General features: G+C 43.0%; 1 protein-coding gene across 1 annotated transcript in view; it reads right to left on the reverse strand.

Moving 5' to 3' along the window:
- The window catches only part of serpine2 (serpin peptidase inhibitor, clade E (nexin, plasminogen activator inhibitor type 1), member 2), a 29,206-nt gene extending 17,390 nt beyond the window's left edge, over nt 1-11,816 (reverse strand). The window contains exon 1 of the mRNA XM_084316675.1: nt 11,652-11,816. The gene's annotated coding sequence lies outside the window, so the exon portion shown is untranslated. The remainder of the gene's footprint in view (nt 1-11,651) is intronic.
- Nucleotides 11,817-15,935: the final 4,119 nt, after the last annotated feature.

Below are 15,935 nucleotides of genomic sequence, written 5' to 3' on the forward strand. Positions count from 1 at the left end.
ACTGTGCAAAAAAAGAAAAAAAATATCAAGTGTCCCATTTCACTTGTTATATTTCCACATTTTAGTGTTCTTCAGTTCTTTTTTTTTTTTCATTCAGTGTGAGAAATCCAGTCTCTATTGAGCTTTAACAAGTCCATCAAAGTCAGGTTGCATGTCTGAGGTAGAAATGCGAAGCACAGCTGCCAGATGTTCATCAGTGAGAGAGGATCTGTACCTGGACTTGGTAAACGTCATGACTGAGAATGTCTGTTCACATATGTAGGTGGATCCAAAGAGAACCAACATCTTCTGAGCATGTCTCCTAAGCGTATATTGTGCGTGTGAACGTTGACATGAAAAGAAAAAAGTAAAAAAAAAATTATTAAAAGAAAAATATTTTTTTAATTTTTTTTATTATCATGTAATCTTTCGCGGGCCGGTCAGAATCATCCCGCGGGCCGTATCCGGCCCGCGGGCCGTACAATGCCCAGGTCTGCTTTAGACCGTATTTTAGTATGAATGTGAAAAAGTATAAGTGTTTTTATCGTTTTCTGCAGCTTTCTCCAGAACTTGATTTATAGCCCCAAATGCATTATATTGATGATTGTATACAGTTTGATAGGAATCTGTGCGAGATAAAAAATTTCAACTGGACGTGCTTCTAGGAGTTACTAAGTATGATCTGATGTTGACCGGATGGGCGGGGGGGTCGTTTATAATTCCGTGGGCAACGTTATATCATTCATCTAGTGTGGGTGATATGATCATTAGAGCAGTTAGTAAAGAACACGTTGAAAAATAACGCTGGATCTTACCGTATCTTCCTCGCGCCGTTGGACGATGAGCGTGGAACTGAAATATTCCTATTATGGGATGTAGAAATATCCGATCCATTTCCAGGTTGTATAATAGTATATACGTCCAAATCATGTTGTTTATCGAGTTATTTGCAACCGATCGACATCAAGTGTGTCAAGATGGAGTCCTGCTAACGATAGCGAGTGCCCGGACGAAATATGGGCAGGGAGCGAAATTAACTTTTTGACTCACCGGCCAGTGGCGGGTAGATGGGAAGAATCTACCCGCCAAGCATATTTCTTACCCGCCAACTTTTTTTTGATAAATTTTTTTTATTATTATTTTATATAGATTTTTTTTTTATAAAATATATATATTATATAATCATACTTGTGATTGTGTTATCTGCGAGACATCGCCACCTCGCTGTCTGCAAACAGCTCCACTGTCTGTGTGTATACTCGAGTGGCCTCCAGCTCCAGCAAGGATTCTCCGGGGGTGCAGCTGGACCCTAAACGCTACATTCAGCATGCAAAAGAATTCTCCGGCGCTGCACCTGGACCCTAGTCAGCAGCCCTCACTCATGCGATGTAAACCAGGGACTCGAATACGCATGTTGTTGTTGTAGGACATTGATGCCAAGAGCTATCTGTAGCTACTGCTGGATGGCGTTGGGACAACGCCTCAGTGAACTATTTAGTTTACTGCGACATTTCGTAGTGACTAGTTACCTAGCCAACGGAGGTATTATGCACTGGACTATTGCTGGAGGATTTGTTGATGTCGGGAGCTATCCGTAGCTAGCCGGCTGGATAACGTTACACAATGCCTCGTGTATTAAACTAAGTGAATAGTTGACTGGGTCATTTTGTAACGGTAGCTAACGTTATCTCACGAAGGTCCCACACTGACTAGACTAACGTCACGGTGAGGCAATAGCCTCCGTTTACATGCAGGCATTATCAGCAGCAGCAGTGCTAACTAACGTCACGGTGACTCGGAGGCAATAGCCTGTTTACATGCAGGCATACAGAAACAGGTGGGGAGGGGCTAGCAGCAGTGCGCGCTTCATGTCGGCTGAGACAGCGAGTGAGAACTCCGCTAAAGAATTGGATCATGATTTTCGGTTTTCACATGACTATTTGATAGCCCGTCACACGGCGCTCAGACGTCTCAGTGGGAGGCGCCAAACGTAAAAACTGAGCGCAAATGGCGGGTGGCGCTCTCTAGTTTCGGTCCCTGAATATGGGTGAGCACCACTTCATCCGCATCACTTCCTGTTTGGCCGATCGGCCACCAGATGGCGCTCTTGAACCGTTGGAGAGTTGAGAGGGGCTCACCAGTACAAATAATGTCTCCGGGGGAGAAATATGATTTCGATCACAGATTTTTGAAATATTGATATCAAAGACGCTGTCCAGTGTCTTCGGCAGAATAAGCATGGCGGGGAAAGACGCTGCACAGCGTCTTCGGCGATTAAAGTGTTAATTGACCTGCCTGGTTAAATAAAGGTTGAATAAAAATGTAATAAAAGCTAAAACAGCATCTTTCGTTCTTTTCTACTTATGTAAACAACACACAGGTGTGTGTATCTCATGCTACTTACTCTATTCAGTATAACCATCTTGTATACACTGGTCTAATGCATTACATGCACATTCAGGGGTGTCAAACTCAATTACCAAGGGGGCTGAAATAATAAATACAGATGATTTTGCGGGCCAGACACAAGGAAAAAAAGGTGCATTTACCTGAGGTCACTAGCTTAATTGGTCATTTAGTTTATCTATTAAATTTGTGCATAGCAGCTCAATATGTTGCTGTAAATGCATTTGTTCATTAGGTACAATACCTCATTGAATACAATGAGGGCTGTTTAAAAGGTGGGTGGGAGGCATCATGTATGGATTATTGGCTTATAGTTTTTATAGATTGAAATGAATTAAAATAATGATGCATTTGCAAGCTAATAAGTTGCAATTAGTTATTCACCCACACTAGTTTGTAAGATTAGCAATTCTAGGTTAAACAGGTCCTGTACTTTGAGAACTAAGTCACAGACACAGACAGACACAGACACACAAAGAGTTGAACAAGAGGATAGAGAGAGACACACACACACATTCCAGATTTGATTTCAGAGTATGTATGATGAGCAATAATCCACTTGATAATGTAAAATTGGATGCAACCAAATAATACCACATCTTGAGGCCATTACACTGGGCTAAAACAGCAATGTTCTATTTTCGAATGATTACGTTTGCATGTCCAAGTTAAAAAGAAACAGTTTTGGCAGGAAAATGCGTTTTCCTAGTGGCAACGCTAGGTGTTTTCGTTTTGGAAACTCGCCGACAATGGTGCCATGTAATTTGCGCAAGCCGGATACGGAGCCGTTCTGCCCAATGTCCATGCGCAGTAGAGACCTGCGCGGTTATTTCCAGTGTTTACAGCAGAGCTGTCCCAAGTAGCTGTGGCTACCAACGTGTTGTCAAGTTATTGTTATAAGGAGCCCAGTCCAAAACTACAACAGTCTGCATACCCTTAACAATTGTGTGTATTGAGCCGTATTGTACCCATTCTGCAATCTGTTAAATAAAGTTGAAAATGGCCTTCATGTTTGAACTACATCGCCACCTACTGCTTTGGCATTGTAGTACATGCTGCTTTGACCTTCCCTTCCCAGCCTTCCCAGAGACAGTTGCATTTCTCTCCTCTCCCCAGGCTCCTCAAGGCCGTTCCAACCGCCGCCTCTACTGCCTCCATGAAGCCTGACGCTGCTGTGCTCTGTGCCGGTTGTCGGACTATACTCAAATCAACTCTAAATGGATCTAATCAGTGGATTGCATATTTTCGTCAAGGAAGCAGAATAAGGCCATTTGGATTATCGAAGCTTTTGGGATTGCAATAAGAAAATTTTGGATCTGTTTACCGCGCACAGGACCTACCAAAATGAACTGATTAAGACACTTGGACTAATGCATTCAGTCATTTGGACGGAGTTGTTCAAACTCACTCCACTCAAATCAAATCAATAGAGTTATAATTCACTCTACTCAAAATCAAATTTAAAATCGACGTGACTGGGGAAATGTTGCCAGTCAATCAGCCAAAACAAATTCCTGGACAACTCCAAGGTCGAACTGAGAGCTGCTGGAGTCAAAGGCCCTCTTGGAGATAAGTGTGGCATGCGGCCCCCCCATCCCCAGCCCCCTCCCCCCCATCCCTCCTCCTACATGTATGGCCCAGCGCCTCACGTTGGTGACGGCAGCTAACTCGTATGCATGCTGGAGGGGGGAGCCAAGGCTGTCTTGTCACCAAAGTCCCACCCCCCCCCCCAATGTAGTCAGAGCCACGCCCCTTCCTGTGTTGCAGGACACCAACTCTTTCCTCCCTCCCGTCGAGGCGCAGCAGACTATACATACGCCGTCTCAGACATACTGTAGTCGACACATGTGTCAACAAATGTACATGCCCGTTTGAATTTATGTTGTACCATTATTACTGTAAAAATGTAATGATTGTGAAATGATTGTTTAATGAGACTATGAGCTGTATCTGTATGTCACTGAATTTCCCCAAGGGGATTAATAAAGTATCTATCTATTTACACATGTATATACATCACTGTGCTCAGGAGGCAAAACGATGTCAAACTTGCCTGCCATTACGTAGCGTTCTGAAAAACGAAACCCTAGTATAACCGCAGCCTGAGTCGAGTGAAAACGGATGACTGACAAGCTTTTAAAAGCGAAAGTAAATAAAAACACAAGGTAGCCTACAACTGAAGGCTAAATATTGGATCCTCCTCTAATGGTCCACGAAAGCAGATTGATGCATATGTGTGGATAATGCTCTCTGCATTTACCTCATGCTTGATTTCTATCACAGGCCGGTTGCACCTACTGTACGTGAGGCAGCGGCCAAAATTAACTGATAAGCTAATTCAGTCTGGGGGCCGGATGAAAATGCCAGACGGGACAGATTTGGCCTGCGGGTCTCGAGTTTGACACATGCACATTACTTAGTGGATACACACTACCACACGTCCCTGCACCACTGGAACTATACTGTGTGCCAGAACATCACTCCCTGTGCATGCCAGGTTTTTAATTTGGCGTACAGTCATGGAATTCGCTGTGAACATTCATGACTCCTAGGGGAAGAAGCCTATTGATTTTGGTGACCACGTGGCCTTCCCTCTTAGTGCCACCATCAGGCCAAACTGAGGACAAGATATCTCGAAAAGTGATGGCCAGAGTGCCATATGCTGTGCATATTTATGACCCCAAGAGAAAGAAATCTATCGTTTTCGGTGACATTTTCTCTAGTGCCACCTAGGGGTGTGGAAATGTCTCGATTCTAAGATGCATCGCAATGCGGACGTGGACGATTCTGCATCGATGCAGTGACGGAACATAATTGATTTCTTTCTTTTTTTTTTTTTACTCTTGCTAGCTTTTATGTTCTTTTACAATGTAGCGCTTTGGGATTTGCTCCACAACTATAAAGCGCCCTACAAATCAAATATATTATTATTGTATTATTAAAGCTATATAATATATATAGTGCACTGCTCTGGTCATGCATCCACTCAACTCATAGAAAATACAGCATCAGGCTATTTTAAAAGTATTGATGCTAATAAAAAGAGTATTGAACCATTTTTAACAGCTGGGTATCGAGATACCTTTCTAGTATCTGTAAGTATCATGCAACACATTAACCCTTTGGTTGCCGAAAACGTAGATCTACGTTTCTGTGGCCCGACCGCTGAGTGCCGGAAACGTAGATCTACGTTTCTGTTTCGTTATTTCTTTTATTCGCTATTGCCATTCATAATCAATCGAGGCACCTTGTGCATGCTGTCCTGAATGTGTCTGAGATCGCAGACAGCAAATACAGACGCCTAACGCCTTGCGGCCGCTATTGCACTCCATTTGAAATTATGTGGTTCGTTTTCTCGGCCGAGCTGTGGCGTGGGGGTGGGTTCTAAACACTCCGGCAAGACAAGCGGTCACCACGGTTGCCTCGACGAGTTCATCCGCCCGCCTGTTCATGTGCAATGCTGGATAACATCGGACAAACGATCGCGATGAATATTTGGAATGGCGATCAGATAATTGGATTATTCTTTTTGCAGTACATCAGAGACAAGGTAAGGACTATATATTACCAATATTGCGTTGATCCGATAATTTTTTCCCCGCGATTGCAGCCTGTGTGTGTGTGTGTGTGCCGTTGGCTGCGATAGCTGCACGGAGGGCCGGTTTTCCCCCGTCCCCTTTCGTGCACGAAACATAATACCGATAATCTAGCATTGATTTCAGGATGATTAGATAATCAGGCGAAAAATGGCAACATGATGAGTGGCACCCAATGTGTTAAAAACAGTAAATACATTTATTTTGACATTCTGATTTAAGAACTGTCTAAATAAGAGTAAATTTATCTGACTGCTTGTATTAATTGATGAAAAAGTAGCCATGTGCAGTAATATAGATTATAAACTTGAGGATGCAATATATTATTGAGCTGCATCGTAGAATCGAAGAATCGTGAGGCCAGTGAAGATTCATAGCTCTAGTGCCACCATATGGATTCATAACTTGGGTCTGTTGAGACTGGCAATATCAGCAACTCTCGTTTCTGTCATCTAAAATGTTGCATGTAAAAGTAACAGCCATAAGTGAGGAGATTGTTAGGTCTGCACTCTACTGAATGCATTCTTCAAATTTTACCATGCGTCTGTCACACTGTGGATCTTTGCAAGTTGTTGATGGTGATGAAAATAACTATTTGGCGAATTAGGGTTTTCTAATTCTGGTGGAGAAGGTCCAGCAGGGCAAGGCTAACATGTTGTATTTCTATCTTATATGAGAATATGTCAGGAAGAATTTTAGGTAAGAACAAAATGCTCTTGTAAATGCAATTTACCTCTTTCTGCATACGTTAGCTAGAGGCACTAACTAACGTTAGCTAGCTAGCTACATTAAGCATACGTTAGCTAGAGGCACTAACTAACGTTAGCTAGCTCGTCTATTGTAGCTAACGCGAGCTGTCCAAACATTTTATATGCTGTGTAGCTAGCCAGTGGCTAACCCAACGCTTGTCTGATAAGACAGAATTGTAAAATCATTACATATAATTTCCACAAGTAACTGGACCCAGGCATAATGAACCTTAAAACTAGCTAATAGGGCTGCAACTAATGACTAATTTGGTAGTCGACTAATCTGTCGATTATTTTTTCGATTAGTCGACTAATCGAAAACCAATTATGTAAACAAAAAAAACAAAAACAAAAAGGGATATCATTTTTATTTATTTTTTAAACTACCTATCTTTGTGAAAGTGGCTTCTCAGCTCTGGTCCAGCTGAAGACAGAGCAGAGGAACAGATTGGACATTGAGCATGACCTCAGAGTTGCTTGTCTACCATCACCCCAGACTTTGAGACTCTTGTCAGGACCAAACAACAACATCATAACATGATGATCCCATAGCAAATTAAAATAATGACTCATGAAACATTTGAATTTGGATCTTTAAGCCACTTTAAATGAAAATGTATTTGAAGAACAATACAGCAATCACTCTTAACAAGATAAATAAATTAAATACAAATTAAAGTGGAAGTGTACTTTAAATAACTAAAAAAATAATAATAAAAAAGAAATAACTAGCAACATCTGCCCCCAGCACCGCGGCTGATGGGGCTGTAACTTGGTCCAGGACCAGGAGGGTGACGTGGAACAGCTGTAAGGGGAGAGGGGGATTAGTCAGATCAGACAGACTTCTAGGTCTTTTGTTTGCCGTGTGTGAGAGGAGTCCGTGTGTGTGTGTATGTGTGTGTGTCTTACTCTGATCGCTGTGTGAGTGAGAGGAGTGTGTGTACTGTGTAATTTGTGTGTGTGTCTTACTCTGATCGCTGTGTGAGTGAGAGGTGTGTACTGTGTAATTTGTGTATGTGTGTGTGTCTTACTCTGATCGCTGTGTGTGAGTGAGAGGAGTGTGAATGTGTGTGTGTCTTACTCTGATCGCTGTGTGTGAGAGAGAGGAGTGTGAATGTGTGTGTGTCTTACTCTGATCGCTGTGTGTGAGTGAGAGGAGTGTGTATGTGTGTGTGTCTTACTCTGATCGCTGTGTGCGAGTGAGAGGAGTGCGTGTGTAATGTATTGCGTGTCTAGTCTGATCATCATCTCCTGCAGGGGAACAATGTTTTCAATGTCCAAAATTTGCTATGGGATCATCATGTTATGATGTTGTCTGGAACCCTGAGAAGCCACTCTCACAAAGATAGGTAGTGCACAAAACAAAAAAAAAAAAATATATTTTAATGACTAATCGACGCAACAATTTCTCGTCGACGATTTTTTATAATCGACGTCGTCGATTATGTCGACTAATAGTTGCAGCCCTACTAGCTAACATTAGTAGCCCCTTTCATAATGAAACAACGTTAGCCAAGTTAGCATTGACAAGAAACACCAAGACTTTTGAAATGGTTAAGTTACATACTGTACGAAAACAGCAGTATAACGTTAGAGGAAATGTCGCCCAGTGATTGATTGATTGATTGATTGATTGATTGAAAAGTTTATTAACAGATTGCAGAATGGGTACAGTACAGTACAGCTCAATACATACAATTGTTAAGAGGATGCAGACCTGAGAAAGACTTTCGTCTTGTTTCCATCAGGGTCCCCCATTTTCAATTCATCATATGACACACATGACATACAGATAGACAGTACTGCTACATCTATACATTTATGATGACATAGCAGATTTTCAAATACAGTACTGTTTGTGATACTAAAAAAATCCAGAAGAAGAGTATATACATTTGACATAGAAACTGTGCATTGGGGGAGGTTGGGTAGGTGGGGTGGGGCTGTACATTGGAGGTGGGGGGGGGGGGTTGGGTAGGGGGGGGGGGACACTGTACATTGGAATACTGACATACATTTGACATGGAAACTGTACATTGGAGGAGGTTGGGTAGGTGTTGGGTTGGGTGGGGCTGTACATTGGAATACTGACAAAGCCATGCTTGGTCTTTATTGTACAACTGGGTTAGGACATTTGTAGGGGCCAGTTTTGAATTGCAGTCTCCCGTAGGTGTTCTTTGAGAGTGTTTTTGAAGGTGGGTAGTGATTTACATTCCTTTACAGCTTTGGGTAGGGCGTTCCACATTGTTGTGGCATAATTGCGAAACGTGTTTAGTCCCTTGTTTGTGCCGAATATGGGTTTTACATGATTTGTGGAGCTCCCTCTGGTGTTGTGATCGTGGTATTCACTGACCTTTGGGAAGTATTTTGACATGTACATGGGTACCTTGGTCGTGTAGTGTATCTTGTAGACCAGGCCCATTGCAAGTTGCTGTACTCTGTCGTCTACTCTAAGCCATCCTAGGTTGGCAAAGTGTGCAGGGGTGAGGTGGGTTCTAGGAGTCAGGTCAAGCAGTAGTCTGACTAGTTTGTTTTGAGATGTTTGTAATTTGGTTTTTAGTGCCTTTGAGGTGCTTTGGTACCATGAGGTGCAAGCATAGTCGTAGTACCCTTGAATGAGTGCTCCTGCCAGAGTCTTCAGGGTATTCTTGTTTACCAGGGAGGAGATCCGGTACAAGAATCGAGTTCGCTGATTGACTTTTTTTATTACATTGGATGCCATTTTGTCACAGGAAAGATTAGCCTCTAGGATGGAACCCAGGTAGGTAATTTCATCTTTCCTTGTGACAATATTGTCACCCACTGTAACTGAGAAGCCGTCTGTTTTGCTGAGTTTGTTATTTGAACCGAAGAGAATGGACTCTGTTTTGCCCATGTGTAATGATAGTTTGTTGTCGGCGAGCCATATGCAGATTTTGCCTAGTTCCGAGCTGAGGGTTTTTTCAACCTGTAATTTGTTCTTGTCAGAGACCAGCAGGGCTGAGTCGTCCGCAAACAGGAACAAGTTGCAGTCACAAGCTGACGACATGTCATTTGCATAAATTAGGAACAGTAGTGGTCCTAGTATGCTTCCTTGTGGAACACCACAGTTCACTGTGAGGGGGGGGGATAGGGTACCGTTTACCTCCACCATCTGTTCTCTCCCCTCCAGGTAGGATTGTATCCAGCTCACTGATAAACTATCAAAACCAATTGCTTTTAGCTTGTCAATCAGAATGGTGTGATTGACAGTGTCGAAGGCCTTTTGTAGGTCTAGCATGACCATGCCGCAGTATTTGCCCGCGTCCACCTCTTGCTTGATGTGGTCGTTCAAATAGAGAAGGCATGTGTCAGTGGAGTGGGATGTTCTGAAGCCAGATTGGAATTCGTAGATTAGATTTTTATCCGTAAGGTACTTTTCGACCTGTTCGTATACTATTTTTTCCATGACTTTCGAGATGGATGTAAGGATGCATCTCATGTTGGTGTATGTTGGTGCCCACTTGAACACCAACATAAATCAATTTGATGAACTTACTTTCAATTCGAGAGTTCTTTCTCAAAAGAAGAATTTTCAATTCTTCTCTCAACGAGTCCGTCACACTTTCTGGCGGTCGAATACCATTTCCGGTTGGTGACTCAACTCAAAACTGAGTTGTTAGTTTTCAATCAACGCGAGAGAAACCAGTAAATTCAACATTCTCCATAAAGAACAGAAGTTTACTTGATTAAAACATGATCACAAAAGGATTATAAATGAATTAGTTGCATGCACTAACTGTATTCGTGTAAATTCAAAGACCTGCTCTTTCCCGTTCTTTCAGTGCAGTGTGAAATGTATCTTCTTAAGACATTATGGATCCAAAGGGAGCAGTTTGGTTTTTATCCCATACCCACAAGCCACAACCAGTCCTTACACATCAATACAGTGGTATATAAAAATGTGGTTAAATGATTAACTCCAGTGGCGAACAAGTGCCAAAATAAACCAAATTAGATATTACCTTTCAGAATCATATTAATGAGTTCTATGTTCTATTTCTATGCAACTGTCAAAGATATGTTCAATGACCTGGTGATAAGCAGCTTTATCAGTATTCTTTATCCATTCCAAACATCTGTATGACTAACAAGTGTGTTCAGAGGGTAGGCTATAGGCCTAATTTTTCCTCTGCTAGACGTATTATTGACCCCCTGTCCCTTGTGCAATTTTCAGAAGAGGGCGAGAGGCTGAAAAACGTATTTTACAACTATTTTAGGAACATAACTCACCAAGCCTCTCTCGCCCTCCTTCACGACAGTCTTGTGAAGTAAAAAAAAAAAAAGAATAAAAACGAATTAATTCAAATTAAAAAGCCACGTAAAAAGACATAATGCCTGGTCTACTTATTTAAATATAAATAGTGGGCTGCTGGCAAGTAAAACTAGACTACTACAGAATGCTGTAGTGTACATCTTTGAGGCACCGTGGACACTGCGCCACTATCTTGAGCTCATCCTCCAGTCCAGGCATGTTTACAGACTGTAAACACAGCAAGAAGACCAGAGTTAAAAAAAAAATTTAAATAAAAAAAACATCACTTGTCGGTATATTAGTATTTTAGGCTACACTCCTTGCGCCATTCAAAATAGCCTACCCGAATTTATGTAGACGATTTATAATAGCACAATGACATGCAACAGGTTTATGAGATACAATTATCTAGTTAACAATTTACATAAAACAGAAGCACCTGGCCCAACCTACAGGTGTGGTAATTATTAGATAGGAGAAAATATACGCGTAGGAAACAAAACCATGCACTGTGCACAAACACATGTGAATTATGCGATGCTGGGGGGGAAAACACCGCTTGGAGACAATTGCATGCAGTGCACACGCTCTGTATTTATTATAATTAACGTTCAAATGAATAGTTACAAAGAAAATACGCGTCCTTACCTAGTATTCAGACAACTTAGGTCGGCGCGGCTTAAATGTAACTTCTCAAAAATACTTCCCAGTCTTCTTTCCAATAGCGATAGTTTTTCTAAACTTGTTTCGTCAAAACTGCTGGCAGACGCACAACCTGTCTCCTCAAGGTGAAGGTACTGAATCCGGAATTGTTTCATGTAACGTTTTTGTTGGTTGTACTCCGCCCTCTCTCTCTCCTTCCCCCCCTCCTCTCTCTCTCTCCTCCCCCCCCTCTCCCTCTCTCTCTCTCTCTCTCAACCCTGACTCAAATAGCCACGCATGAAGTGACAACTTGCACGTTGTTTACAACAACAGGAAGTGACGGCTGGACATGTACAGCAACTTTTATTATGAAAACGGAAAGCCACTAAGGGAGCCTAGTTGAATTTTCTTAGCGCTGATGTATGAACATACTCATTATATGAACACAGAAGTTATTGTGTGCCAGTACAAAGTTGCATAAGCACTACCAGCCTGTTCTACTCAAGCAGCCCCCTAAACGCCCCTTTGCCACCATCATATCTCTATTCATTTGAGGGGCACAGAGGTGACTAGCTCAGCTTCCACCTGTGGCCCCTTCACTGGGCCCCAACCTGAAATTCAACCACAAAAGAACTGTGGTTTTCTGCCCACCTGTGTGACAGACAGACAAGTGCACATACACACATGCACATACCCTGGAGGTGGGGCTGAGGTTCAGTTACATCTCTACTGAAGAGTGGATTAGGAGAAGATGTATGGCGGATTGAATTACATATTAAATGTTAAGTGGATATATGTCATTATAAGAGGGGCAGCAAAGAGTGCGTGGATGGCGCAAACCGGACAAAACGTGCATCACCCTGAACAAAACAGTCATAATTATAGATAGGCTAATTGCACATTATGTCCGGGTAGCCTGTAACTGTTCCGCAACTGTAAGTTACTTCCGGGGTAGGCCTGATTGGCCCCGACAGGCACGTGACGCGCAACTTTCTCTGCCGCGCGGCACCGCGGAGCGGCAGAGCTTGCGGAATTATGTTACCGCCCTAATCCGCCATGATTTTCATTCGGCGCTTCAGCTCACCTGGCAGAGCAGCGGTCCTGCGGTCCGTTGTTGACGAGTTCGAATCCCATCAAAAATTCTTTTTTTTAGCGTGATTCTTTTTTTAACGTGTATTCTTTCGCCGGTTAAGGTTAGGCATGGTTAAGGTTAAGGTTAAGGTTAGGCATTGTTTCGGAGTTGGTTAAGGTTAGAACGGTTAAGTTTAGGCGCTGTTAAGGAGCTGGTTAAGGTTAGAGTTTGTGTTAGAGAATGGCAATATTCTTTCTATGGTTAAGGTTAGGCATGGTTAAGGTTAAGGTTAAGGTTAGGCATTGTTTCGGAGTTGGTTAAGGTTAGAACGGTTAAGTTTAGGCGCTGTTAAGGAGCTGGTTAAGGTTAGAGTTTGTGTTAGAGAATGGCAATAGACAGCCTATTTCCGCGCGACAGCTCTCAGCAGCCTCGTTGCGCGTCCTGAGTTTGCCGCGTCACGTGCCTGTCGGGGCCAATCAGGCCTACCCCGGAAGTAACTTACAGTTGCGGAACGGGTACAGGCGTCCGGGTATGGATTTGGGAAGAGCTTCTCCTCTTCAGTAGATTCTCTTTGGCTTTGGCTCAACAGCCAGGTGGAGACTTCGGAATTCTACTTTATGAACCACCCCCAGAGTGCGGATGGTGGGGTTGGATTCAGGGCAGGCCCTTGGTCTGTGTGTGTTGTGTTGTGGGGGGTTCCACAAGTCCTGCTGTGATGCAGAGAGGGGACTGTTGTGAAAATAAACACAGTTGGGGGGGGGGTCAATGTGTGTGTGTGTTTTGAGAGAAAGGATGAACACACAGCTGTGTAGTGGGATCGTACCCTGCACTCCATGGCAGGTTCTCAAGATTATAACATCGCAAGATGTACTCTTGAGTTACTCAATTTCCCAAATGTTTTGTGTTTCTGATTACCCGTCTCAAGGCTCTGGAGATACCATCATGCTTTTGTCAGACGGCCAAGAGAGCACATCGTTTATCAAACACTCTAAAGGGGCGATGTCTCTTCTCAAGAGACAAGACCTGCTGTGTCATATCTGTGCAATCAATGTACCTTCTTGCGAAATGAAACCTAGTTTTGAATGGGTTTAATTTCTGGAGGAGTAGGTGGGGGTGGGGCATTTGAGTAACTGGAAGCAGGGGTTGCCAAACATTTTCATGTCATGGAAGACCAGATAACCTTCATTTGAAGAGTTTGTACCAGGGCTGAGGAGATTATTATCTCCACCAGGCAGGCGGAAGCCTGGGGAGATCATGCATTTGGTTCTCACAAACTACAGGGCTGAATAGGATGAACTGTCGCACATAGGCTGATAGTAGGTTTGATTGATTGATTGAACATTTTATTAACAGATTGCAGAATGGGTACAATACAGTACAGCTCAATACACACAATTGTTAAGGGGATGCAGACCAGAGAAAGACTTTCGTCTTGTTTACATCAGGGTCCCCCATTTTCAATTCATCAACCAGGGGTGCAGTCGTAATATGGGCGAAGGCCAAACGCCCGTGCAAGCACGCTCCCGCGCACGCGCATACATGTTCCCGCACAGAACAGATGATATCCTTCCAGTCGGGAGATCAAGCAACCCCCCACCACACCTACAGGGCTTGTATTTGGTTGTCGGTATCCTATTATTATGCAAAGTCTAGGTGATAAGTGCCGGTGGCCGGGGTATACGCGGCACTTATCACCTAGACTTTGCATAATAATAGGATGCGCGCACTTCGGCCTCAGTGACGAAGCCCAAACGCCGTTGACCGCGTTTGCCCAGCACTGCACCCCTGATCATAACATATATGACATACAGGTTAGAGAGCTGGATTCTATATTTTCCCAGATCGATCTTATTTCGATTTTATTTAAATACATTTTAATTGTCCATTGAAATATATATTCAGTATGAAGTTACACCTTTTTGACACAAGAGGGCGATACCACACATGTTCGCAGCCCCGAGCCTCCGGGAATCAGCTCTCTGGCCCTCGTTTACAACATGTACATAGTGAACCTATTGCTCCAGACCTAGAACGACAAGTCCTTTGCTGCAGCTGCCCTCTGGAAGCCCTCCCCAGCCACACCCTATTGTCCTAAAATCAGCCCTCAAAACCCACCTTTTCACTATTGCTTCTGACCCATAGTTGTTTTGTTTTGCTGTTCTCTTTTTATCCTTCACTGCAAAGCCTCTTTAAGCACAGAGAAAAGCACTATATAAATCAAATGTATTTATTATTATTGTCATTGATATACCTATGCATTAAAACATTTATGAATGAATGAATTGCCATCATTGTCCATTTAAATAAGCCCCCTTTCATATCTCATGAACCGTTTATCGTAGAGATTTATGAGAGGTGTCAATGAACTCTGTACAGACTACTTTCATTGGCCTAGGCCTAGGTTAACTCATTGACAGCCAAACACGTAATATCTCGTGTTTCGCCGCCAACGCTTGACGGCCAAAAACGTAATATCTTGTTTTTAGATCCTTTGATCTCCGGTCAGCCGGAACACTCTAGGTGTCCCTGGCTCATCTGCCTACATTGGAAATGCAATGACGATCGAATCTCACCAAGTGGCAGTATCACCTACCTTTTGAACTCTGATAAGTCTAGTTCAGACAGTGTCTGTCCTGATCCCTTTCTGTCCTGACTCGCTCTGAGGGGGAGGAGCTCTTGCAGAGCAATCGCTAGGAGATCTTCTCGCCTCAAAACCTATAGTTTCCCGTATACACGAAGTAATTACATATAAATGAGTAATCACGATCGCCAATGGGATCATTGTAATTATTCTTTTAAGAGTACCTTCTGGCTAAGGTAAGGTATATTCTATGTCTATTTTACCGAACCTGAAACATGTTTCTGTAACGATCACAGTGTCGTATTTTACCAGACCTAAACCAAGCTTTTTGTAACGATGGCATTTTCGGGGTAATGCTTGATGATTTGTGAAGGCACATTATGTACATGGTATATACCTTTGATTTGGGAGTATTTGGGGTTTTAGGTGATCAACCAGAACGATTTGGGCTTATTGCATATAACGCGTCATATCTTGCGATCTATGGAAAAATACTGGATTCTTTTGGAAAAGGGACGATGTTTAGCGTGTAATAAACTACAAACTACAGTGTGTAAAAGGACAGCCGGGTAGCGCAGCGGACTAAGCGCCTGCCTACCACCGCAGAGACAGTGGGATCGAATCCAGCTGCGGTACC

The sequence above is a fragment of the Notolepis coatsorum genome, assembly GCF_963971535.1.
Source record: "Notolepis coatsorum genome assembly, chromosome: 1".
Lineage (NCBI taxonomy): Eukaryota > Metazoa > Chordata > Actinopteri > Aulopiformes > Paralepididae > Notolepis > Notolepis coatsorum.